Source organism: Triticum aestivum, chromosome 7A (assembly GCF_018294505.1).
Source record: "Triticum aestivum cultivar Chinese Spring chromosome 7A, IWGSC CS RefSeq v2.1, whole genome shotgun sequence".
In the NCBI taxonomy this organism is placed as follows: Eukaryota; Viridiplantae; Streptophyta; class Magnoliopsida; order Poales; family Poaceae; genus Triticum; species Triticum aestivum.
The window spans coordinates 255,975,002-255,998,772 of NC_057812.1; positions in this window are offsets into that span (position 1 = coordinate 255,975,002).

The following is a 23,771-nucleotide window of genomic DNA, read 5'->3' on the forward strand; positions in this document are numbered from 1 at the left end:
GGTGGCGAAGGCGGCAGCAGCACGGGGCTAGGGCGGCGCGGGGCTAGGGTTTGGGGGGCTTCCGGCCGGGCCTCCCCGGCTTTTAAAGCCGGACGGGCCTTAGTGTCCGGGTCGGACACGGCCTGTAGGTCGGTTGCGTGTTTTTTTATATAAATAGTTACGCTCAGAAAAAAAACAAAAGGACTACTAAACGGACTCCAAAATTCCCGAAATAAATTTTACCCGGCTTCTAAAATCAAGCCGCACAGGATGAACATTTATTTGGGGCCTAAATGCAATTTTGGAAAACGCACATTTTTTCCTAAATTCAAATAAAATAGCAAATAAAACCCAATAAAATGTTATTTGATTTTGTTATTAAATCCTCAATATTTCTTTATTTTGGGAAAGTCATTTTATTCCCTCTCTCATAATTTTTGTAATAGAAATAATTGAAGATAAAATAAATAAAATCAAATGATCCTATTTTCAAATTTTGAGACAACTCAAATATGAAAATAACGAAATTCCCAACTCTCTCCGAGGGTCCTTGAGTTGCGTGAAATTTCTAGGATCAACCAAAATGCAATAATTATGATATGCAATGATGATCTAGTGTATAACATTCCAAATTGAAAATTTGGGATGTTACATGTGCCCCCTCCCCTTGGCCCATAAGGCCCCCAACGCTTGCCGGGGCCTCTGAAACCCCTTTCGGACACGCTGGTCGTCACCCGGTACCCCCGGAACAATTCCGGACTCCAATATCCTTCGTCCAATATATCGATCTTCACCTCCGGACCATTCCGGAACTCCTTGTCGCGTACGGGATCTCATCCGGGACTCCGAACAACCTTCGATAACCACATACTATTTCCCATAACAACTCTAGCATCACCGAACCTTAAGTGTGTAGACCCTACGGGTTCGGGAACCATGCAGACATGACCGAGACATCTCTCTGGCCAATAACCAATAGCGGGATCTGGATACCCATATTGGCTCCCACATGTTCCACGATGATCTCATCGGATGAACCATGATGTCGGGGATTCAATCAATCCCGTATACAATTCCCTTTGTCTATCGGTATGTTACTTGCCCGGGATTCGATCGTCGGTATCCCCATACCTTGTTCAATCTCGTTACCGCAAGTCTCTTTACTCGTTCCGTAACGCATGATCCCGTGGCTAACTCATTAGTCACATTGAGCTCATTATGATGATGCATTATCGAGTGGGCCCAGAGATACCTCTCCGTCACATGGAGTGACAAATCCCAGTCTCGACTCGTGCCAACTCAACAGACACTTTCGGAGATACCCGTAGTGTGCCTTTATAGCCACCCAGTTACGTTCTGACGTTTGGCACACCCAAAGCATTCCTACGGTATCCGGGAGTTGCACAATCTCATGGTCTAAGGAAATGATACTTGACATTAGAAAAGCTTTAGCAGATGAACTATACGATCCTGTGCTATGCATAGGATTGGGTCTTGTCCATCACATCATTCTCCTAATGATGTGATCCCGTTATCAACGACATCCAATGTCCATGGTCAGGAAACCATAACCATCTATTGATCAACGAGCTAGTCAACTAGAGGCTTACTAGGGACATGTTGTGGTCTATGTATTCACACATGTATCACGGTTTCTAGTTAATACAATTATAGCATGAACAATAGACAATTATCATGAACAAGGAAATACAATAATAACCATTTTATTATTGCCTCTAGGGCATATTTCCAACACTCTCTCCATGACCGGCTAGTCGATGTTGGCCCCTCCAGTCGCAACGAGATCTCCATCGTTGGCGGCATGGAGCGATGCGGAATGATCAGTAGTGGGGCCTGGCCATCCGTGGCCGCCCCCACTTGCGCACCGACGGACGCGTCCGCCTGGGTCTTGGCCACCTCCTCCGCTTGGGCCTTTGCTGAGGCGTCGGCCAGGGCCCTGGCCACCGTGTCGGCCTCCTCTTACGCTACCCTGGCAGCGTCCGCCTCCGCCCGGTCCGCCCTCTCCTTCTCCTCGTGCGCTTCCCGCGCGTTCCGCTCCGTTGCCGCCTGGAGCTCGGCGCGTGGGTGCACGTGGTGTGTGTTGGCAGAGCCCTCCGGCCCTCCGATGATGGAAGCGGAGGTCGATCACTCAAGAGAGAGCGGTGCCCTGATTAGCGCGAGTTGAAGAAAATTCAGTAGAAGTTTGCAAAAAACGAGAGAAAACATGAAGAGGAGCAATCACTCACGCATGCACCATCGGCGGCTGCTTCGTGGCCCTCTGGAATCGGACGGCCTTCACGGCAGCCTCCTCTCGTTTGGTCCCTGCAGCCAATCCCTTGGGCTTCTTCGGTCGGCCGCCCTGCAGCTGCATGCTGGCTCGGCGCTTCGGCGCGCCGCCTGGTGCGGATGGCGCCGCTGAGGAGCTCGCCCTTGCCCTATTGCCGGCCGGCTGGCGGCGCCGCCCGGCCTCCTCTGCATCGTCGATCGACCACGCCTCGATGTCGCCTCCTCCTCCGGAGCCGCATGCCCCGTCGCCACGACCCGTGGCGTCGTCTTCCAAGGCGGCCGCCCCCAAATCAGGGTCGTCCGCGTCACTCACCACTCTATCCGGCAGGATGACCTGGCCTTGCGCCACGGCGTCGGCCAACTGCTCAGTCGGAAGGAGCTGTGACACATCCGACTATTCAGTCGGCAAGCCAAAACTCGGCAGAAGAAATAAAGATCAAAAAAGAGAGAAGAATCGGGAACTTACGGCAGGAGGCGGATTAGCGCGGGAGTATGGCGTCTTGCCGAACCGCCAATCCGTCGCGAGCTTGAGGCTCGCGATCTCATTAACCATGTGGGCCACCTCCGCGACCGACATCTCACGGGTGGACAGCCAACATGGGTCCTGATGACCACTCATCTGACAAATCATGTGAGGCCGGCCCTGGAGGGGGAGAACCCGGCGCGTCACAAAAGCCGTCAGCAAGTCGGCCGCCTGGAGGCCCTCCAGGTTCGTCATCTCCTCGAGCCTGGCCACTGCGGCAGCGCCAGCGGTCGACAGGTGCTTCGGCCTGTACGTCCAGCTGGAGCGAGGTTCAGCCGGCGGGCCAGCTTCGTAGGGCGGCAAGTTGAGGAAGTCCACTGCTGGGTCAGCATTCTTCACGTAGAAGTATGATTCCTACCACAGCTTGACAGAATGGATTAGAGTGATGGAGGAAAGAGATTGCCAGCTCCTGGGCGCCGCACCGCGATGAAGGCACCGCACTCGGCCGTCTCGTCCTTGACAGCGACACCAAGCTTGGTGTAGAAACACTCCCCCCCACAGCTCAAGTCTGGGGAGAATGCCGAGGTAGCCTTCACACATCCCCATGAAGGACGACAACAACACCACCGTGTTGGGCGTGAGGTGGTGCGGCTGGAGGTTGTAGAACTCGAGGAAGGAGCGAAGAAACCCGCTGATCGGCAAGCCAAAGCCGCGGAGGAAATGCGTCCAGAACACGACGCGCTTGCCGTCTCTCGGCCCCGGCGTGATTTCTTTCACCGGCGGGACGCGCGCCTCAACCTGGCCCGCGCCGGGCAGCCGCCTCGTGTCGCGCAAGAAGTCAAGGGGGTCTTGCTAGACGTTGGAGCCATCCCAGGCACCGGAGTTCGCCTTGTCATGCGCCATGGACATCGATGGCTCGATGAAGGCACAACACGGTGGAGGAGGAGCGGATCCGCGGCGGAACAGCAGCGCCACGGGGGAGAAAGGCTTGGCCACGAGAAGCCGCGACGGCACTCCGGCAAGACTACGGGGGTGCGGTGGCGGCGGATAGAAGGAAGAAGAAGAGGAAGGAGCAGGGGGATGGGCGTGCGTGCTAGTGCCGCACCCCTCCTCCTCCTATTCGTAGCCCCGGGTTGCGAAGCCAAGGGGGCGGAGCGTGGGGTTCATGGGATTAACTATGCCCACCACCCCACGTCCCCGCACTAACCGTGCAGTAAAAAGTGCGGGGTAAATGCGCTCCAGAAGCCCAACCGACCGCCTCGGCCACAGCAGATCCGCATGCGGGCCGAGGCCCGGTAGTGGCAGGACCTGGCCTGCGGCCACGTCACATCGCGCGCGTGGGCTGGCAGGACCCCTGGCCTGCTGGCTCCACGTGGCGCGCGAATAGCTGGTGGCTGGCCTAGGGCTAGGCTTGCGCGCCGTTTGGTTCCCGCCTCGACATTTCGAAAACCACCAGGCAGCCGCCTGGTCGTGTCTGATCCTGGCAGTCGGCGCCCCGAAAGACGGATGAAGCAAGATCAACCAAATACTCATGGTAGGAAGCTGCTGCGGCCCCATGCCACTTTCAGCCGTGGCGCCCCACCAGCTTTGGGCACTACTGTTGGAGTAACTAGCCACGGGTAGCCTCATTAGCTCCCCATGGCGTTTCAAGACATCGGGGCCGGCTGCGCCTCTCAAAGAATCCAAGACCAAAGCACCGCCTTCTCGCCGCCGGCTGTTCCAAGCGGTCGGCTGCTAGAAGGTGGCATGGCTCAGAAGGCGGCCTCAAGATGAGCCAACTCCTGGAAGGCGGCCTCTGGAGAGGCCGACTCCCAGCAGGCGGCCCAAAGCGCTCTCAAAGTTTGCACCCTCACAAAGACGACGAGACGGGGCGTGGCTGCCGCACGCCCCGACGCCCCTAGTCTAGGGCATTGCAAGGCCACAGTGCACCGTACCAAGCGGGGCTCCTCCGTTCGGCGTGGCACTGTTGTCACGCTGACCCTAATGCCACCCCTGTCAGAGGGGGCTGTGCCCCCACGACGGGCTGTCAGTACGACCCATGGGCGGTGGGCCCTGTTTGACAGCGAGAAGACTGGAAGGCAGTCGTTCTTGGCCAGTCGGCTTAGCAGAAGCTGGCAGATGACCAGGCGGCCCTCCCCTCTTGGGGACCGATGCGCCATTAACCAGATAGGACAGGGAACGGCTACAATGAACGCCCGCCAGGCGGCGGCACTATAGCCACGCCTCCATCGACAAAGCACGCATCATTAGCGGCATCGCTACAGTACCGGGCAGCTGACAGGGCCCGCAAGCGGTGGGTACGGCCTGTCGGCCAAGAACCGGACAGACGGCGGGACGCACCAGGCGGCGGGCCCCACCGGCTAGCGGAGAAGTCAGCGACCATAGACACTGACGACCTGGGCCTACACCCATCCGGATTACCATTGTACCCCTAGGGGGTAGGCTTATATAAACCCCCCAGGGCACCCATGCAAAGGGTTCAGCCTCTTGTTCACCCATACACCCATATAGAGAGAGGAAGCTAGGGCTAGACTTGCTCTCCTTTCCCCTCTAGAAAAACAGCTCAAGGAGCAAGCTTGTAGCCACCATTGTTGCTTGAGTGATCATGCGGAGACCCCGTAGAGCAGGACTAGGGGTGTTATCTCCACGGAGAGCCCTGAACCTGGGTAAGATTCGTCGGCGTGCATGTGTTCGCCTCATCCCGTTTCCTAGCACTGGCGATGTCTTACTAGCCTCCATCATGATTAGCCATCCTTTGGCATATGTCGCAGCAAACCCCCGACAACTCTAGCTGATAGGCTGCTCAGACCAGTGCATGAACTCTAGGGCAGCTGAGGCAACAACGTTCCCTTCACGGTGCCGCTGATGTCGGCTGTGCCGTTCACCAGCCACACTGGTGAAGACGACGTAAGCTCCGTGCTCCTCAGGGTATTCATCTTGGACAGCACCGACTGCTGGACGGGCCGCCGGCTGCTGGGGAGGAAGCGGCAGCTGGCTAGTAGGCTTAGGAAGCAGCAGTCCTTCGCCCTTGGAGATTCAAGTGAGCTAGTGGCACTTCCAGGCGGTGTGGTTGGATGGCTTCGCGCCACTGTGGAACTTGCAGGGAGCATCAAGGGTTTGCTCATAGGAGAAGGCGGGAAGCCAAGGAGGCTTTTCGCCCTTCTGATGCCTGGGGCCGGGTTGTCCCTCCAGCTACTGGTCCTCAACTATTGCCACCTGCCGGCTGGTGGAAGCCGGCTACGAGGCCTTGCGCTTGTTGTCGTTCTGCTACTGGTGCCGATTGTTGTCACCAGCTGGCGTCCGGGGAGCCGGAGGAGGCACCTTTCCGGTCGCGTCCACTTGGTGCTCCGACTTCATGGAGGAGTCGGCCGTGGCGTACTTGTCTGCTATAATCAGCAGCTCGTCGAGTGTAGCTGGCTCATTGCAGAGGAGTCAGTGTTTGAGCAAGGTGCCCTCTCGACACCCGGTAGTGAAGTACTCAATGGCTTGCACCTCGTGCACCCCTTCACAGGAGTTGTGCGGTTCGGCCCACCGCGTCAAGTAGTTGCGCATGGACTCAGTGGGGCCTTGGACACAAAGAGAAAGCTGGCGAGGCTTGGGTGGCCGCTTGTAGGTGCTGGTGAAGTTGCGGATGAAGACTTCAGTGAAATCTACCCAGCTGTTGATGCTGTGGGGCTTCAGGCTGTTCAGCCATGTCCGGGTCGTGCCCTAGAGCATGAGCGGAACGTACTTCATAGCAACGTGCTTTTTTCCGTTTTCTATGTTGACGGCCGCAGAGTAATCCACCAGCCAATCCTACGGTTTCACGGAGCCGTTGTACTTGGGCATGTCTCTTGGGAGCGAGAACCCTTTGGGGAAGGGCTCGTCGTGAATACGGGGGCCAAAACAAGGTGGGCCCATTGCATCTTCTTCTTCTAGCGCCAGGGATCACGCCAGACGGTCGATCCGGTGGCGGTCATCGTTTTCTCCGACTCCTTCATGGCGGCCTAGCCAGTCGCCGAGAGTCGGGTGGTCAACAGGTGGCGGGGAGGCACACCTCTCCCGGCAAGGAGGGGGAGGAGGCGGATGATCGTCCCGTGGTTCCACTGCTCGTGGGCGGCCGTCTTGGTCGCGCTCAATGGTGATGTGCGTCCGACCACGGCTAGCAGCCGGCTCTCTGTCTCTCTGGTCGCGGACACCGCCTGTCGGCGACTGAGAGGTGGCGCCATGCTCTCGGCGAGTGGGAAGGTTTTCCACATGTTGGTCGGGCTCTTCCACGTGGCAGCCGGCCTCTTGCTGCACAGCGGCTGCGTCAATGAGTTGCTGAACGTGCTCCGTCATGCAACGGCGCTCGTCACCCTCCAGGTGGTCCAGCTCGTCTACTATCGCCTGGTAGCATGTATGTTCTCCATGGGTGTGGCGTAGATAGGGCGGTCTACCCCAAACATGTTGGCAATGGCAGCACCGCATTGCTGGACCATGCCTATGCGGCTGGGCCCGCCAGCAGCCGGCGTGCCGCCGACTGGGCGGTCGATCTTCCGTTGGTAGGCCTCAGAGAGGCGTCTCATGGTGGCCAACTTCTTGGTGTTCTCGACGAGCGAGACGCGGCAGGCTTCTAGCGTCTCGGCATTGGCATCTGCCGCGATGGGCGTAGATAGGTCCCGCATCGCCGCCAACAATGGGTCCCGGGTGGCTCCGCCGGAGGCTCCATCGTGGCTGATGACAAGCACCTCCGTGACTGTGCTGCCGCCGCTCTCTGCGCGGGGAAGTGGGTCGTCGATGACCACCACGTTGGTGGGGAAGGAGTCGAGGGATGCCGTGTCGGAGTCGACAAGAATTGGGTCGGTGGAGCCAACTGACTCTAGGTTAGTGGTTGGCTCGTTGGCGATGTGGAGCTTGCCGAAGAAGTCGACAAGGCAGCTCTCGGAGCTGGCTGCTCCCGCGTCAGGCGCGGGCTCGTTGGAGAGGCGGATCTCGCCGATGAGATCAGCGAGGCAGGCTGCTGCGCAAGTGACTTCTGCTCCATGTAGCGCGTTGGCGCAAACGCCATCGGGCATGCTGGGCTGGCTGCGCTCGCTAGGGAGGAAAAGGGTTCCCGTCCAGAACAGATCTCCGGACGATGGTGCACCTAGCCCACGGTGGGCGCCAAATATCGGGGGTGTCGTGCAACATATGCCAAAGGATGGCTTATCATGATGGGGGAGAGTAATACATCGCCGGTGCCTGGAAACGGGATAAGGCGTAGATAGGTACATCGACGCATCTTACCCAGGTTTGCGGATCTCCTAGGAGATAACACCCCTAGTCCTGCTCTACGGGGTCTCCGCATGATCACTATCTCAACAAGTAGCTACAAGCTTGCTCCTTGAGCTATTTTGCTAGAGGAGGAAGAAGGGCAAGGCTAGCTCTACTCCTCCCTCTATGTGTGTGTGTAATCTAAGAAGCTGAACCCTTTGCATGGGTGCCCTGGGGTGTTTATATAGGCCTACCCCCTAGGGGTACAATGGTAATCTGGCTGGGCGTAGGACCCAGCCGTTAGTGTTCCTAGAGGCCGGATTCTCCGCCAACAGCTGGGGCCCGCCGCCTGGTGGGTCCCGCCGGCTGTCTCGTACTTGGACGACCGGCCGTGCCCACCGCTTGCGGGTCCTGTCGGCTGCTTAGCATTGTGGCAGTACCACTGATGATGTGTGCTTTGTCGGGGGGGAGCATGGCTATAGTACCGCCGCCTGGTGGGCGTTTACTGTAGCCATTCCCCGTCTCTTCTCGTTAATGGTGCACAGACTTTGAGGAAAGGAGAGGGCCACCTGCCAGGAGTCGGCCTCCCCCGGGCCGACTGGTTAGGGCCTACCGCCTTCTAGCTTCTCTCGGACATGTAGGGCTCGCCGCCTGTAGGCCGTACCGACAGCCCGTCGTGGGGGCGCCGCACCCTAGGCCATAGGTGATGTCACGGGCTGCGTGGCAACAGTGCCGCGCCGGGCGGGGGATGTCCGCCCAGTACGCAACACTATGGCCATGCTCTGCCCTGGATTCAGGGGTAGCAGGCTGCATTGTAGCCACACCCCGTCTCGTTGTTGTAATGAGTGATACGTCTCTGAAAGTGTGTTATATCGACTAGAGGGGGTGAATAGGCGATTTTTATGGAAGTCTTCAAAACGTGGAAGTTTCGAAGACAAACAACATAAATAGACCTATTACCATGCAGCGGAAGGTAGAGTACACTAGGCAAACCATAGTCAAGTCTTCAATGAAGTGAAAGCACAGTGACTAATAGCATCTAGGTAGTAAGGATCAGGTAGGAAGATATTCTGAAGCCAAATAGAACACGTAATCACTCAGTGAAGACAAAAGATAGTGCAATCATACAATGACTTCACAAGGACCAATAGTAAGTAAAGGGAAGGGAAGGATGAAACTAGTGACTCGTTGAAGACAATGATTTGTTGGACCAGGTCCAGTTGCTGTGACAACTGTCCGTCTGGTTAGGGCGGCTAGGTATTTAAACCTGAGGACACATAGTCTCGGACACCTAGTCCTGAACACGCAGCTCAGGACACCCAGTCCTCACCGTATTCCCCTTGAGCTAAGGTCACACAGACCTCGCCCAATCACTCTGGCAAGTCTTCAAGGTAGACTCCCAAACCTTCATAGACTTCGTTCACCGGCGATCCACAATGTCTCTTGGATGCTCAGAATGCGACGCCTAACCAGCTGGAGGATTCACAGTCCTCAAGTGTAATAAGTCTTCAGATCACACAGACAAGAAGACTTAAGTGATGCCTAATTCTCTTTGGCTCTGGGTGGTTAGGGCTTTATCCTCGAATGGAATTCTCTCTCAAAGGCTTCGAGGTGGGTTGCTCTCAAACGACAAAAGCCGTACTCTAACTTTGAGCAGCCAACCGTTTATGGTTGTAGGGGGTGGGCTATTTATACCCACTAGGCAACCCGACCTGATTTGTCCGAAATGACCCTAGGTTACTAAGGAACTGACACGTGTTCCAACGATCAGATTTCAAACTCACACGGCAACTTTACTTGGGCTACAAGCAAAGCTGACTTGTCCGACTCTGGACAAGATTCGCTCTCATAGTCTTCACTCGAAGACATAGGTTTTGGTTAAGCATCACTTCAGTCATTCTGACTGGTTCTCTTGGACCCCACTTAACAGTACGGTGGTTCCTATGACTCAACAAAGAATAAAAAGAACTACCAAAGATCTAAGTCTTCGAGCTCCATAGGCTTCATGAGATGTCTTCTCTTGTCATAGTCTTCAATGTGAATATCTTCATATACCACCTTTGACATCAATGTCTTCATACATTTTTAGGGGTCATCTTTGGTAGGAAAACCGAATCAATGAGGGACTTCTACCTGTGTTATCCTACAATTCTCACAAACACATTACTCCCTCAACTAGGTTTGTCGTCAATACTCCAAAACCAACTAGGGGTGGCACTAGATGCACTTACAATCTCCCCCTTTTTGGTGATTGATGACAAACTAGTTGAAGTTTTCAATGGGGAATATAATATGTGAAATTGTAAAGGATAAGGAATTGTCTTCATAAGTTGTAAGGGCTCCCCCTGAAGATGTGCATATAAGTAATTTGCCTTTGGAATGCAAATGCACATGGCAGGTTGTGCTTGTGGAGATCCTCTTCAACTTATGATGACAATCCACTATGCATGTGAAGGTATGTGAAGATACTGACATGCATAATGGAAAATGGATGTCTGCAAAATGATCTAAGTGCGGAATTTATCATCGCACATGCGGAATTTATCATCGCATCACGAGGTGGCAAATAAGTAGCAGACGACCATCGAGTTTAAGTGTTACAACTCAAAGAACCAACTGTATCAAAGCAAACGAGAGTTGTAAACACGAAGCAAAAAGTATAAAGCACCCGCCCATATGGACCCGCTTGAAAACTATCAAACTCATATGCTTCTCCCCCTTTTGTCAGTAAGGACCAAAAAGGTTTGAAGACATAGAGCATCTACTCGTTCCATGAAGAGTAGGTGAAGCAGCAGGGTCGTCGGTGGTGTTCGGCGGTGCAGAAGAACTTGGAGCAGTGTCGAAGCGTGCTGAAGGAGGTGGCGGTGAAGTAGCATCGTCTTCATCCTCGATCACTCTGGCATTCACAGTTGCAGCAGAGGAAGAGAACTCAGAGTCTTCAAGAGATGGAGTTTGTCGCAGCACTGCCCTTCGAGGAGGTGTGGAGTCAAACTTGAAGCGTTCAGAGAAGCCATCCTCTTGAAGATCATCTTCAGAACACATCAGCGTCAGCCCTTTCCATGTGCGTCGAGAGGTTTCATGGGCAACAAAGGCATTCTTGGTGGCAAGATTGCGAATGCGATTAACATCCACCAAGAGGCTTTGCATTTGACGCTTCAGCCCGTCATGATGCCTATCCTGTTTCTGATGAAGAGCCACAAGAAGCTCTCGGTCATTGAGAACATGAGTGCGCTTCTTGGGTCGTTGGGCAATTGTGCTATCAGTGGCTTCAGTGAGAGCAGGATGCGGTGCACGTGTAGTGCCAGCCAAAGGATACACACGAGTGACTGCTTCAACTCCCTCAATGTTCTGAGAAAAACTTTGATGCTCTGCATTCTGAAGACTTAGAGGTTCCTTGGCAGGCTCAGGATAGATGGCTTCAATAGACATATCCACATCAGGCAGAAAGATCCGATGATTGCGAGCAGATGGCTGATATGAGATAGCGGAGTGAAGTTTGATCAGCCGCATTACCCATGGGGCGTAGAACTTCAAGCCAAACAAATCAGAGCCTAATGCAGCAAGTTGGCGAATGAAGAAGTCCTGTGCATTGAAGCATTTGCCATGAAGAATATAGAAGACCAAGGTCTTCATTGCACCTTCCAGCTTGGCATGTGGAGAGTGTCCTTTGATGGGCCAGAGAGTTTGCCTTATGATGTGATAAATAGTCCTTGGCAGATACTCAAGGTCTTCAACAAAGAACTCTTTGGGATATATAGCATCTTGGGGTAATGGATTCATCATACTGAGCATCTGACTCATGTTAGGTTCAGACTTCTGAAAGATGCTCTCCACAGCTTCACTGTGAAGTTGACAGCTAGATTCATAGAGATCTCCAGGAGTGGGTAGACCAGTGAGCTCAATGATGTCAAAGGCTTTGGCTTCATGATGAACATTTCATGTCATCCACTCCAGGACCCAAGTCTTCGGATCTCTGTTGTACCCACGGATGTGAAGTGTGGCATAGAATTGAAGCAGCAACTCTTCATTCCAATGCTCTTGATCGGTGACGAACGGCAGCAATCCAACCTCCTTGAAGCAATCCAGAGCTTCTTCCAGACAGGGCAGACCAGCTATTGCTTCAATGTCAAGACGCTTGTGTGGGAAGATGCGACCTTGATTGTAAAGAATGCAGGAGTAATAGCTTCGCTGCGGATAGCTCCAGAACCAATCAGATGATATTCTTTCCCTTGAGTAGGGGTTCCTGGAGCTATTGAAGAATGTGTTGTCTGCTCTGAATCCATTGATATTGAAGGATCCAGGTGCTGATGCAGGACCTGGGAACCTGAGCAATCTTGGGATTGGCTTCTGTACCTGAGGCATGTGCTCAACATGATAGTCGAACTAAGGACCGGCAGTAGGCGCATGAACAGAAGCAGTAGGATCAGTGGCTTCGCTGACTTCTGGTGCTTGGGTTGGTGAAGGCTCCACATTAGCTTCAGCCATGACATCGTTAGTGGCTTCATTGGTGGTGGTGGTGGCAGCCTCAAGATTTTCAACCTCCACTTGACGAGCTTGAGGGTCGGTCACAGTCACGTTCTCGTCGAGAACCGCTTCTTGGTGGGACAGGGGAGTAGCAGCTTGTGGGGCTTCTTCTTCATCGGCTAATGCAGCCGGAATGTCTTCAGCAGCTTCAGCTTCAGACGCAAAGACTGGAGGCCTTGGTCCTTTGCGAAGCCTGCGCAACGCAGGCGACGCCTGTGGAGTTGGTGTTGGCTGGGCCTCAAAGTCTTCTTCCTCTTGTGGACGATCAGCCCATGAAGCATCCTGAGCAATTGGCGTCAGAGGACGACCAATGCTGATGAGTTCGCTGTGTGTTAGCACAGGCGATGATACCTGTTGGTGCTCGAGCTGAGGAAGGGTTGCATCATCTTCAACATGGTCATGGTGACCAATGTCTTCAGCAGCGATGGGAACAGCTGCTGGAAAGTCTTCAGCTTCATGAGCCTCTGAGAAAGCAGGCTCATGGATTGTCAGTTGGTGCTCTTGAGGTTCAGCGTCAGGATGAACCATGGAAATGGGTTTAACAATCAAAGGCTCTGTGGGAGCATCCCGTTCTTTCTTGGTCTTCCTCTTCTTCTTGGAGGGGGCAGTAGGAGAGGCTTCAGGATGTTTCCTCTTCCTGGCTTCAGCCTCAGCAGTCCTCGTCTTCTTCAGCTCTGAAGCGGTTGACCGGGCTTTTGGCTTAGAGCCAGTCATGCTAGTTGGGAAGACAATGGGATCTGCTTCCTGCCTTGGTGCGAGAGGTTCGGTCACAATGGGCTTCTTCTTCTTCTTAGCAGCCATCCTGGAATCAATGCCCGGACGCCCAAGGGCCTTGCGCTTCTCAGCCTCGTTGTAGCCTTGCACACACTTGTCAGCTAGGCTCTTCATGCGCTCCCGAGAACCCTGAGCTTCTGCCCGTTTCTTGAGAAAGGCTTCTTTGAGCTCGTACAGCATAATCTTGAAGTTTTTCACCTCTTGCACACTGAGCCTGGCCATATGCTTCTTGAACTGAGCCTTTTCATAGTCAATCTTTTGCTTCAGTTCAACGATGCGCTGAGCGAGAGCTAGCTCTGAAGCAATGGCGCCATGCAAGGCGACACTGAGGCCAATGGGTAGTTGCAGATCTTCGAAGCTGATGTTTGGCATGTCAAACCACTCATCAATGAAGTTGTGGACGATTGTCACGTCAAAGAGAGGCAGATCATTGAAGATTTCTGCTTCTTGTTTGCTCTTGATGAGTTGCTCAAGAGCGTCATCTACAAGACCTTCATCACTGGACAGATCAATGGCATCGTTGCGCAGAATGGCAGCAGCTGTCAGCTCTTGGCCGGTGTGTGGCAGAGGCATCTTGACCTTCTGGGGCTTGGAGATGCGTGACAAATCTTCAGACTGCACACTGTCTTCAGGAGGTGCAGTTGCCAGTGGCTTCGCCCGTGAGATTTTTTGTTCAGAGGCAGGCTTTGAAGCTTTTGGCTGCTTCAGCTTCTTTGGCTTCGGTGCTGCAGGCGCTTCATCTGATTCAGCGTCATCTGCAGGCTCATTCACTGTTGTCCCTTGAACCACGATGTGAGTGATGAGACCTTCCAAGTTGTATAAGGGCCCAAGAAGATTGGGTTCATCTTCGCGAGTTCCATCGGCACGGGGAGCAGAGGGACCAGGGTTTAAATCTAATCCCAAAGACTTCTTATTCTGCTTCGCTGAGTTCTGGGCAAACTGGAAGTTGCGCTTAAACAGATTGTCGTCACGACACCATAGCAGTGACGATGGGTCAGCATCCGCAGGCTGTGGTCCACGGACCATGCAGGGATAGAAGCCTTGTTCAATGGCTTCATCTCTGGTCCTGGGTTGAAGATTTTTGTAGAGGATGTCTCCCCATGGTCGCTTGATGGCATTCTTTTCAGCATATTCCTTTGTCACAAATCTGTACTTGAACCACTGTTCTGCCCAATAGCGTCGAATCCATTGGATTCGTGTCTTGCGCTGATTGTAATCCTCTTCAGGATCTGTCTTGTACAGCTCTGAGAGGTCATCGGGCAGATCTCTTGATGTTTCTCCTCGACGCTTTCTGCCACCCTTCCTTGCTGATTTCTCTGAAGCCATGAACTTTAAACTGAAAGGCTTCAATACGTTCAAAGGCTTCAAAGGTTTTCACTTGCTGGACAAACAGGAACTGGCTTCGGGAGAATTTATGTGATGCTGTAAGTATTCTGCAAATGAATGCAGACTATGAGAACCAAGGGATTCTCCCATGGACATGTACCTGTGACAGCATTAAGGTGCGAGGGAAGGGGAAGAGGTCATATGCATTCTTAGAAGATTTTGAAGATAAATCAGTTTAGAAGACATTGACCTCATCGTGCGAAGACATTCACTCATAGATAAGGAGTTGGTTCCAGATTTGTACGTATCCATGGATCAGTACAAGTGAGGAATCTAACTACTTTGTGAAATACAAGTGAATATACTAGGCATATTATCAGATGCAGTATGTAAGAGATCCAACTTATGTGAACAGAAACTGCTTGTGGTAGAAAGTGACGAAGCTATAGGATCAAGGGGGCTGTAAAAAGGAAGTTCTATTTACCACACGAAGAACTACTAGACGGAGTGGAAGAGGAGGCCGAGCAGTTCGATCGTCCGTGCCCTAACTTAGCGACGGAGGACACCTACGGCGACAGCGGAGTGGACGATGTCCGCGGTCAGCATGAAGACGGCGTCGGAGAGGTTGCGGCAGCGAAGTGCTTCGTCGCCGGCGTCGTCGAGGGCTAGCGGTGGCGCTAGGGTTTGTGCGAGAGTGGAAGAAGAGATAATGACTGCTGTGAGGTGTGTATTTATAGGTACAGGGGCGGCACTGCGTTATTACACAGGTGCCCCTGGCAATTCACATCTGAGGAACACATGGCCATCATGCAGCATATCGGGGGTTGTTCCACGTCCCACGCATGCCTGGATTGTCGGGTGGTCGTTCCCACTTCTCCGGGTTTCAGGTGAAGGAATGAGCATTGAAAACGGACTTAATGTTTGTCTCTGTATCTTCTGCTGACAAGGACGCAGAGAAGACATTCGACAGTTTCAATAGAATGCATATGATTTGGAGAGATAGAGTTTGAGATAGAAAGCATAGAGAGGTTAGGGTCCGATCACATTCACTTAGTTCAAAAGATTCAACAAGAAGACATAGCTATAAGTGAATGTTGTAGAGGACAGAACACTAGTATATATATATATAATCAACATAGTGAAGATAATCATGAAGACATGTTGAGATTGAAGCCAAACCAAATGTGAAGACATAGCAAATGTAACGCCATGAGTGAAACACTTCAAACAGAACATTTGATGGTGGCATTACCCACCGTATAGGAAGTATTAGACCCAGACACGGCGCACAATTATCGTGGCGCTCCAAAGTCAAATTCCATATTAATGTATTCACACTTAGAATGTATGTCTTCATTGATTGAAGATATACTTTACTTCGTGTGTTGCACATCTAAGTCATCAATATGCATAAGTGTTAGGATGTGTGCCTGATCACAGAACATTTGAGGATTCCAGTATATTTAGCTCACACGGTAACTTGCAAAATCTCTTCTCATACAAGGGCTTGGTGAAGATATCTGCCAATTGCTCTTCAGTGTTGACGTGTATCATATCAATATCTTCCTTCACAACATGATCTCTGAGAAAGTGATGACGAATTTCAATGTGCTTTGTCTTCGAGTGCTGAACTGGGTTGTTGGCAATCTTGATGGCACTTTCGTTGTCGCAGTAGAGTGGCACTTGCTTCAGATGAATGCCATAGTCCTTGAGTGTTTGCTTCATCCACAGAAGCTGAGCGCAGCAAGATCCAGCAGCAATGTATTCATATTCAGCAGTGGAGAGAGATACACAGTTCTGCTTCTTTGAAGACCAACATACAAGTGATCGTCCTAGAAAGTGGCATGTGCCTGATGTAGACTTGCGATCCACTTTGTCACCAGCATAATCAGCATCCGAGAATCCAACCAGATCAAACTCTGAGCCCTTTGGATACCATAATCCTAGAGTTGGGGTGTGAGCCAAATATCGAAGAATTCGCTTCACAGCTAAGTGATGCGACTCCTTTGGTGCCGCTTGAAATCGAGCACACATGCAAACACTAAGCATAATATCTGGCCTACCGGAAGTTTAGACAATCTGAGTGTGCCCTGAGAACGAGATATGTGCAGCTCCTATCGGGATTTGTCAGCACATTCGGGCGGTGTTGCTGGACTTGTTTTACCATTGTCGAAATGTCTTGTAACCGGGATTCCGAGTCTGATCGGGTCTTCCCGCTAGAAGGAATATCCTTCGTTGACCGTGAGAGCTTGTCATGGGCTAAGTTAGGACACCCCTGCAGGGATTTGAACTTTTGAAAGTCATGCCCGTGGTTATGGGCAGATGGGAATTTGTTAACGTCCGGTTGTAGAAAACCTGAAGTTGACCTTAATTAAAATGCATCAACCGCGTGTGTAACTGTGATGGTCTCTTTCCGGCGGAGTCCGGGAAGTGAACACGGTGTTGGAGTTATGCTTGACGTAGGTTGTTCTAGGATCACATCTTGATCATAGTTTATCGATCGTGCTTTGCCTTCTCTTCTCGCTCTCATTTGTGTATGTTTAGCCACCATATATGCTAGTCGCTTGCTGCAGCCCACCTCATACCTTTTAACCTTCCTATAAGCTTAAATAGTCTTGATCGCGAGGGTGTGAGATTGCCGAGTCCCTGTGACTCACAGATACTTCCAAAACCAGCTTGCAGGTGCCGATGAGTCTGTGCAGATGACGCAACCAAGCTCAGGAGGAGCTCGATGAAGATCTTGTCCTTTGTGTTGTTTCGTTCTAGTTGATCAGTAGTGGAGCCCAGTTGGGGTCGATCGGGGACCGTGTCGCATTTGGGGTTCTTCTTTTATTTTGGTTCCGTAGTCGGACCTTGATTGTTTTTGGATGATGTAATGCTTTATTCATGTACTTGTGTGAAGTGGCGATTGTAAGCCAACTATGTATCCTTCCCCTTATGTATTACATGGGTTGTGTGAAGATTACCTCACTTGCGACATTGCTTTCAATGCGGTTATGCCTCTAAGTCATGCTTCGACACGTGGGAGATATAGCCGCATCGAGGGCGTTTCAGAGACGCCTCATTGGTCTTTCACAAAGAACATACCTTGACAAGATATTGAAGAAGTTCAATATGCATCAGTCCAACAAGGGGTTCTTGCCTGTATTGCAAGGTGTGAAATTGAGCAGGGATCAATGCCCGACCTCGGCAGAAGATAGAGAAAAGATGAGTGTCATCCCCTGCCTCAGCCATAGGGTGAAAGTGCGTTATATCGACTAGAGGGGGGTGAATAGGCAATTTTTATGAAAGTCTTCAAAATGTGGAAGTTATGAAGACAAACGATAGAAATAAACCTATTACCCTGCAGCGGAAGGTAGACTACACTAGGCAAGCAATAGTCAAGTATTCAATAGAGTGAAAGCACAATGACTAATAGCAGCAATGTAGTAAGGATCAGGTAGGAAGATATTGTGAAGCCACATAGAACACGCAGTCACTCAGTGAAGACAAAAGATAGTGCAAACATACAATGACTTCACAAGGAGTAACAGTAAGTAAAGGGAAGGGAAGATGAAACCAGTGACTCGCTGAAGAAAATGATTTGTTGGACTAGTTCTAGTTGTTGTGACAACTGTACGTCTGGTTAGGGCGGCTAGGTATTTAAACCTTAGGACACACAGTCCCGGACACCCAGTCCTGAACACGTAGCTCAGGACACCCAGTCCTCACCGTATTCCCCTTGAGCTAAGGTCACACAGACCTCGCCCAATCACTCTGGTAAGTCTTCAAGGTAGACTCCCAAACCTTCACAGACTTCGTTCACCGGCAATCCACAATGTCTCTTGGATGCTCAGAACGCCATGCCTAACCGGCTGGAGGATGCACAGTCCTCAAGTGTAATAAGTCTTCATATCACACAGACAAGAAGACTTGAGTGATGCCTAATTCTCTTTGGCTCTGGGTGGTTAGGGCTTTATCCTCGCAAGGAATTCTCTCTCAAAGGATTCGAGGTGGGTTGCTCTCAAACGACAAAAGCCGTACTCTGAATCTGAGCAGCCAACCGTTTATGGTTGTAGGGGGTGGGCTATTTATAGCCACTTGGCAACCCGACCTGATTTGTCCGAAATGACCCTGGGTCACTAAGGAACTGACACGTGTTCCAACAGTCAGATTTCAAACTCACACGGCAACTTTACTTGGGCTTCAAGCAAAGCTGACTTGCCCGACTCTGGACAAGATTCGCTCTCAAAGTCTTCACTCGAAGACATAGGTTTTGTTTAAGCATCACTTCAGTCATTCTGACTGGTTCTCTTGGACCCCACTTAACAGTACGGTGGTTCCTATGACTCAACACAGAAGAAAGAGAACTACGAAAGATCTAAGTCTTCGAGCTCCATAGGCTTCATCTGGTGTCTTCTCTTGTCATAGTCTTCAATTGAATATCTTCATATACCACCTTTAACTTCAATGTCTTCATACATTTTTAGGGGTCATCTCTGGTAGGAAAACCGAATCAATGAGGGACTTCAACCTGTGTTATCCTGCAATTCTCACAAACACATTAGTCCCTCAACTAGGTTTGTCGTCAATACTCCAAAACCAACTAGGGGTGGCACTAGATGCACTTACAATCTCCCCCTTTTTGGTGATTGATGACAAACTAGTTGAAGTTTTCAACGGGGAATATAATCTGTGAAATTGTAAAGGATAAGGAATTGTCTTCATAAGTTGCAAGGGCTCCCCCTGAAGATGTGCATATAAGTAATTTGCTTTTGGAATGCAAATGCACATGGCAGGTTGTACTTGTGGATATCCACTTCAACTTATGATGACAATCCACTATGCATGTGAAAGTATATGAAGATAATGACATGCATAATGGAAAATGGACGTCTGCAGAATGATCTAATTGCGGAATTTATTGTCGCAACACAAGGTGGCAAATAAGTAGCAGACGACCATCGCGTTTAAGTGTTACAACTCAAAGAACCAAATGTAGCAAAACGAGAGTTGTAAGCACGAAGCAAAATATAAAGCACCCGCCCATATGGACCCGCTTGAAGACTATCAACCTCATATGCTTCTCCCCCTTTTGTCAGTAAGGACCAAAAAGGTTTGAAGACATAGAGCATCTACTCATTCCCATGAGGAGTAGGTGAAGCGGCAGGGTCGTTGGTTGTGTTTGGCGGTGCTGAAGAGCTTGGAGCAGAGTCGAAGCATGCTGAAGGAGGTGGCGGTGAAGTAGCATCGTCTTCATCCTCGATTACTCTGGCATTCACAGTTGCAGTAGAGTAAGAGAACTCAGAGTCTTCAAGGGATGGAGTTCGTCGCAGCACTGCCCTTCGAGGAGGTGTGGAGTCAAACTTGAATCGCTCAGTGAAGCCATCCTCTTGAAGATCATCTTCAGAACATATCAGTGTTAGCCCTTTCCATGTGCGGCGAGAGGTTTCATGGGCAACAAAAGCATTCTTGGTGGCAAAATTGCGAGTGTGATTAACATCCACCAAGAGGCTTTGCATCTGACGCTTCAGCCAGTCATGATGCCTATCCTGTTTCTGATGAAGAGACACAAGAAGCTCTCGATCATTGAGAACACGAGTGCGCTTCTTGGGTCGTGGAGCAGTTGTACTGTCAGTGGCTTCAGTGAGAGCAGGATGCGGTGCACGTGTAGTGCCAGCCAAAGGATACACATGAGTTACGGCTTCAACGCCTTCAATGTTCTGAGTGAAACTTTGATGCTCTGCATTCTGAAGACTGAGAGATTCCTTGGCAGGCTCAGGATAGATGGCTTCAATAGACATATCCACATCAGCAAAAAGATCCGATGGTTGCGGGCCGAGGGCTGATATGAGATAGCGGAGTGAAGTTTGATCAGCCGCATCACCCAAGGGGCATAGAACTTCAAACCAAACAGATCAGAGCCAGATGCAGCAAGTTGGCGAATGAAGAAATCATGTGTATTGAAGCATTTTCCATGAAGAATGTAGAAGACCAAAGTCTTCATTGCACCTTCCAGCTTGGCATGGGGAGAATGTCCTTTGATTGGCCAGAGAGTTCGCCTTATGATGTGATAAATGGTTCTTGGCAGATACTCAAGGTCTTCAACGAAGAACTCCGTGGGATAAGCAGCATCTTGGGGCAATGGCTTCATCATACTGAGCATCTGACTCATACTAGGTTCAGTCTTCTGAAAGATGCTCTCAATAGCTTCACTATGAAGCTGACAGCCATGCTCGTAGAGATCACCGGGAGTGGGCAAACCAGTGAGCTCAATGATGTCAAAGGCTTTGGCTTCGTGATGAACGTTTCCTGTCATCCACTCCAGGACCCAAGTCTTCGGATCTCTGCTATACCCGCGGATGTGAAGTGTGGCATAGAATTGGAGCAGCAACTCTTCATTCCAATGCTCTTGGTCAGTGACAAACGGCAGCAGTCCAACCTCTTTGAAGCAATCCAGAGCTTCTTCCAGACAGGGCAGACCAGCTATTGCTTCAATGTCAAGGCGCTTGTGTGGGAAGATGCGACCTTGGTTGTAAAGAACGCATGAGTAATAGTTTCGCTGCGGATAACTCCAGAACTGATCAGATGATATTCTTTCCCTGGAGTAGGGGTTCCTGGAGCTGTTGAAGAATGTGTTGTCTGCTTTGAAGCCATTGATATTGAAGGAGCCAGGTGCTGATGCAGGACCTGGGAACCTTGGCAATCTTGGGTTGGCTTCTGTACCTGAGGCCTGTGCTCAACATGGTAGTCGAATTGGGGACCGGCAGCAGACGCAGGAACAGAAGCAACGAGATCAGTGGCTTCGCTGACTTCTGGTGCTTTTGTTGGTGAGGGCTCCACATTTGCTTCAGCCATGACAGCGTCAGTGACTTCAGTGGTGTTGGTGGTGGCAGCCGCAAGATTTTCAACCTCCACTTGACGAGCTGGAGGGTCTCTTACGATCACGTTCTCCTCGAGAACTGCTTCTTGGTGGGACAGGGGAGTAGCAGCTTGTGGTACTTCTTCTTCATCGGCCGATGCAGCCGGAATGTCTTCAGCAGTTTTAGCTTCAGACGCAGAGACTTGACGCCTTGGACCTTTGCGAAGCCTGCGCAACACGGGCGACACCTGTGGAGTTTGTGTTGGCTGGGCCTCAGAGTCTTCTTCCTCTTGTGGGCGATCCGCCCACGAAGCATCCTGTGCTATTGGTGTCAGTGGACGACCAATGCTGATGAGTTCACTGTGCGTGAGCACAGGCGATGATACCTGTTGGTGCTCTAGCTGAGGAAGGGCTGCATCATCTTCAACATGGTCATGGTGACCAATGTCCTCAGCAGCGAGGGGATCGGCTGCTGGAAAGTCTTCAGCTTCACGAGCCTCTGTGAAAGCAGGATCATGGACAGTCAGTTGACGTTCTTGTGGATCGGCGTCGGGGTGAACCATGGAAATGGGTTCAACAATCAAGGGCTCTATGGGAGCAGCCCGTTCCTTCTTGGTCATTCTTTTCTTCTTGGCGGGGGCAGTAGCAGAGGCTTCAGGATGTTTTCTCTTCCTTGCTTCAGCCTCAGCAGTCCTGGTCTTCTTCAGTTCTGAAGCGGTTGACCTGGCCTTTGGCTTCGGGATAGTCATGCTAGTTGGGAAGACAAGGGGATCTGCCTCCTGCCTTGGTGCTTCAGGTTCAACCATAGCGGGCTTCTTCTGCTTCTTGGCAGCCATCCTGGGGTCGATGCCAGGACGCCCAAGGGCCTTGCGCTTCTCAGCCTCATTGTAGGCTTGCACACACCTATCAGCCAGGACCTTCATGCGCTCACGAGAACCCTGAGCTTCTGCACGTTTCTTTAGAAAGGCTTCCTTGAGCTCGTGCAACATAATCTTGAAATTCTTCACGTCTTGCACGCTGAGCTTGGCCATATGCTTCTTGAACTGAGATTTCTCAAAGTCAATCTTCTGCTTCAGTTCAACAATGCACTGGGCGATAGCTAACTCTGAAGCAATGGCGCCATGGAAGGCGACACTGAGGCCAATGGGTAGTTGGAGATCGTCGAAGCTGATGTTTGGCGTGTCAAACCATTCATCAATGAAGTTGTGAATGACTGTTACATCAAAGAGAGGCAGATCATTGAAGATTTCTGCTTCTTCTTTGCTCTTGATGAGTTGCTCAAGAGCGTCATCTGCAAGATCTTCATCACTTGACAGATCAATGGCATCATTGCGCAGAATGGCAGCAGCTGTTAGCTCTTGGCCGGTGTGTGGCAGAGGCATCTTGACCTTCTGGGGCTTGGAGATGCGTGATAAATCTTCGGACTGCACACTGTCTTCAGGAGGTGCAGTTGCCAGTGGCTTCGCCCATGAGATTTTTGGTGAAGGGGCAGGCTTTGAAGCTTTAGGCTTCTTCAACTTCTTTGGCTTCGGCGCTGCAGGCGCTTCATCTGATTTAGCGTCAGCTGCAGGCTCATTCACAGCAATCCCTTGAACCAAGATATGGGTGATGAGGCCTTCAAGGTTCTAGAAAGGACCGACGACATTGGGTTCTGCATCTCATGTGCCATCGGCCCTTGGAGCTGAGGGACCAGGGTTGAAGTCTAGTCCCAATGTCTTCTTGTTTTGCTTCGCTGAGTTCTAGGCAAACTGGAAGTTGCGCTTGAACAGAATGTCGTCACGACACCATAGTAGTGACGATGGGTGTGCATCAATAGGCTGTGGCTAACGGACCATGCAGGGATAGAAGCCTTGTCCAATGGCTTCATCTCTGGACCTGGGTTGAAGATTCTTGTATAGGATGTCTCCCCACGGTCTCTTGATGGCATTTTTCTTAGCATATTCCTGGGTTACAAATCGGTATTTGAACCATTGTTCTGCCCAATATCTTCGCATCCATTGGATTCGGGTCTTGCGCTGATTGTAATCCTCTTCAGGATCTGTGTTGTACAGTTCTGAGAGGTCATCTGGCAGATCTCTAGATGTTTCTCCACGATGCTTTCTGCCACCCTTCCTTGCTGATTTCTCTGAAGCCATGAACTTTAAACTGAAAGGCTTCAACACGTTCAAAGGCTTCAAAGATTTTCGCTTGCTGGACAAACAGGAACTTGCTTCGGGAGAATTTATATGATGCTATAAGAATTCTGCAAATGAATGCAGACTATGAGAACCAAGGGATTCTCCCACGGACATGTACCTGTGACAGCATTAAGGTGCGAGGGAAGGGGAAGAGGTCATATGCATTCTCAGAAGATTTTGAATATAA